The sequence below is a fragment of the Ursus americanus genome, unplaced genomic scaffold (genome assembly GCF_024610735.1).
Source record: "Ursus americanus isolate L20-20 unplaced genomic scaffold, mUrsAme1.1.p SCAF_54, whole genome shotgun sequence".
Classification (NCBI taxonomy): domain Eukaryota; kingdom Metazoa; phylum Chordata; class Mammalia; order Carnivora; family Ursidae; genus Ursus; species Ursus americanus.
The window spans coordinates 411,280-415,272 of NW_028273636.1; positions in this window are offsets into that span (position 1 = coordinate 411,280).

The following is a 3,993-nucleotide window of genomic DNA, read 5'->3' on the forward strand; positions in this document are numbered from 1 at the left end:
TTGCAAAACCGCCGGGTTGAGGGAAGGGTTCAGACTGTGCCTGGGCCCTGTGGTCTCTTCCAGGTCAGTGTATGGCATTTCCTTCCCCTTGCCCCAGGCACCTGGGAGCATGTCTGAACGTGGAGAAAGACTTTCCCGTGGAAAGCCGGTTTTTGTCAAACGGGTCCCAGTGCTCTGCTCCTCTCTTTTCACTCCTGCTGCCAGAAGCCCAGGGAGGATGGGAGGGCTTAGACCATGGCTGGGCACTGTGGTTTCTTCCAGAGAAGTGGAGGGCATTTGCTTTAGCTTGCCACAACCGCTTGGGATAGGGTCTGCACCTCAGGAAAACTGTCTCCGTGGGAAGACGGCTTTTTGCAAAGGGGTCTCAGGGCCGTGTGCCTCGGCTGTCCCTCCGGCTCCCCAAAGCACAGGGACGAGGTGAGGGGCTTAGACCATGCCTGGGCAATGTTGTTTCTTACACCTGGGTGTGTGGCATTTTGTTGAGCTGGCTACCCCCACTTGGGATAGGTGTTCCACTGCAAGCACCTATTGTTCGTCGGAAGCCGTTTTTGCCCCAGGGGTCTCCGGGCTGTGTTCGTTGGGGTTGAACTCCTGCTAGCAAAAACGCCGGGTTGAGGGAAGGGTTCAGACTGTGCCTGGGCCCTGTGGTCTCTTCCAGGTCAGTGTATGGCATTTCCTTCCCCTTGCCACAGGCACCTGGGATCATGTCTGCACGTGGAGAAAGACTTTCCCGTGGGAAGCCGGGTTTTGCCAAACGGGTCCCATTGCTCTGCTCCTCTCTTTTCACTCCTGCTGCCAGAAGCCCAGGGAGGATGGGAGGGCTTAGAACATGGCTGGGCACTGTGGTTTCTTCCAGAGAAGTGGAGGGCATTTGCTTTACCTTGCCACAACCACTTGGGATAGGGTCTACACCTCAGGAAAACTGTCTCCGTGGGAAGCCGGCTTTTTGCAAAGGGGTCTCAGGGCCGTGGGCCTCGGCTGTCCCTCCGGCTCCCCAAAGCACAGGGACGAGGTGAGGGGCTTAGACCAATCTGGGCAATGTTGTTACTTACACCTGGGTGTGTGGCATTTTGTTGAGCTGGCTTCCCCCACTTGGGATAGGTGTTCCACAGCAAGCACCTATTGATCGTCGGAAGCCGTTTTTGCACCAGGGGTCTCCGGGCTGTGTTCGTTGGGGTTGATCTCCTGCTTGCAAAACCGCCGGGTTGAGGGAAGGGTTCAGACTGTGCCTGGGCCCTGTGGTCTCTTCCAGGTCAGTGTATGGAATTTCGTTCCCCTTGCCACAGGCACCTGGGAGCATGTCTGCACGTGGAGAAAGACTTTCCCGTGGGAAGCCGGTTTTTGTGAAACGGGTCCCAGTGCTCTGCTCCTCTCTTTTCACTCCTGCTGCCAGAAGCCCAGGGAGGATGGGAGGGCTTAGAACATGGCTGGGCACTGTGGTTTCTTCCAGAGAAGTGGAGGGCATTTGCTTTAGCTTGCCACAACCACTTGGGATAGGGTCTACACCTCAGGAAAACTGTCTCTGTGGGAAGCCGTCTTTTTGCAAAGGGGTCTCAGGGCCGTGGGCCTCGGCTGTCCCTCCGGCTACCCAAAGCACAGGGACGAGGTGAGGGGCTTAGACCATGCCTGGGCAATGTTGTTTCTTACACCTGGGTGTGTGGCATTTTGTTGAGCTGGCTTCCCCCACTTGGGATATGTGTTCCACAGCAAGCACCTATTGATCGTCGGAAGCCGTTTTTGCACCAGGGGTCTCCGGGCTGTGTTCGTTGGGGTTGAACTCCTGCTAGCAAAAACGCCGGGTTGAGGGTAGGGTTCAGACTGTGCCTGGGCCCTGTGGTATCTTCCAGGTCAGTGTATGGCATTTCCTTCCCCTTGCCCCAGGCACCTGGGAGCATGTCTGCCCGTGGAGAAAGACTTTCCCTTGGGAAGCCGGGTTTTGTTAAACGGGTCCCAGTGCTCTGCTCCTCTCTTTTCACTCTTGCTGCCAGAAGCCCAGGGAGGATGGGAGGGCTTAGAACATGGCTGGGCACTGTGGTTTCTTCCAGAGAAGTGGAGGGCATTTGCTTTACCTTGCCACAAGCACTTGGGATAGGGTCTGTACCTCAGGAAAACTGTCTCCGTGGGAAGCCGGCTTTTTGCAAAGGGGTCTCAGGGCCGTGTGCCTCGGCTGTCCCTCCGGCTCCCCAAAGCACAGGGACGAGGTGAGGGGCTTAGACCATGCCTGGGCAATGTTGTTTCTTACACCTGCGTGTGTGGCATTTTGTTGAGCTGGCTACCCCCACTTGGGATAGGTGTTCCACAGCAAGCACCTATTGTTCGTCGGAAGCCGTTTTTGCCCCAGGGGTCTCCGGGCTGTGTTCGTTGGGGTTGAACTCCTGCTAGCAAAACCGCCTGTTTGAGGGAAGGGTTCAGACTGTGCCTGGGCCCTGTGGTCTCTTCCAGGTCAGTGTATGGCATTTCCTTCCCCTTGCCACAGGCACCTGGGAGCATGTCTGCACGTGGAGAAAGACTTTCCCGTGGGAAGCCGGGTTTTGCCAAACGGGTCCCATTGCACTGCTCCTCTCTTTTCACTCCTGCTGCCAGAAGCCCAGGGAGGATGGGAGGGCTTAGAACATGGCTGGGCACTGCGGTTTCTTCCAGAGAAGTGGAGGGCATTTCCTTTAGCTTGCCACAACCACTTGGGATAGGGTCTGCACCTCAGGAAAGTGTCTCCGTGGGAAGCCGGCTTTTTGCAAAGGGGTCTCAGGGCCGTGTGCCTCGGCTGTCCCTCCGGCTCCCCAAAGCACAGGGACGAGGTGACGGGCTTAGACCATGCCTGGGCAATGTTGTTTCTTACACCTGCGTGTGTGGCATTTTGTTGAGCTGGCTACCCCCACTTGGGATAGGTGTTCCACAGCGAGCACCTATTGTTCGTCGGAAGCCGTTTTTGCCCCAGGGGTCTCCGGGCTGTGTTCGTTGGGGTTGAACTCCTGCTAGCAAAACCGCCGGGTTGAGGGAAGGGTTCAGACTGTGCCTGGGCCCTGTGGTCTCTTCCAGGTCAGTGTATGGCATTTCCTTCCCCTTGCACCAGGCACCTGGGAGCATGTCTGCACGTGGAGAAAGACTTTCCCGTGGGAAGCCGGGTTATGCCAAACGGGTCCCAGTGCTCTGCTCCTCTCTTTTCACTCCTGCTGCCAGAAGCCCAGGGAGGATGGGAGGGCTTAGAACATGGCTGGGCACTGTGGTTTCTTCCAGAGAAGTGGAGGGCATTTGCTTTACCTTGCCACAACCACTTGGGATAGGGTCTGCACCTCAGGAAAGTGTCTCCGTGGGAAGCCGGCTTTTTGCAAAGGGGTCTCAGGGCCGTGTGCCTCGGCTGTCCCTCCGGCTCCCCAAAGCACAGGGACGAGGTGAGGGGCTTAGACCAAGCCTGGGCAATGTTGTTTCTTACACCTGGGTGTGTGGCATTTTGTTGAGCTGGCTACCCCCACTTGGGATAGGTGTTCCACAGCAAGCACCTATTGTTCGTCGGAAGCCGTTTTTGCCCCAGGGGTCTCCGGGCTGTGTTCGTTGGCGTTGAACTCCTGCTAGCAAAACTGCCGGGTTGAGGGAAGGGTTCAGACTGTGCCTGGGCCCTGTGGTCTCTTCCAGGTCAGTGTATGGCATTTCCTTCCCCTTGCCCCAGGCACCTGGGAGCATGTCTGCACGTGGAGAAAGACTTTCCCGTGGGAAGCCGGGTTTTGTCAAACGGGTCCCAGTGCTCTGCTCCTCTCTATTCACTCCTGCTGCCAGAAGCCCATGGAGGATGGGAGGGCTTAGAACATGGCTGGGCACTGTGGTTTCTTCCAGAGAAGTGGAGGGCATTTGCTTTACCTTGCCACAACCACTTGGGATAGGGTCTACACCTCAGGAAAACTGTCTCTGTGGGAAGCCAGCTTTTTGCAAAGGGGTCTCAGGGCCGTGTGCCTCGGCTGTCCCTCCGGCTCCCCAAAGCACAGGGACAAGGTGAGGGGC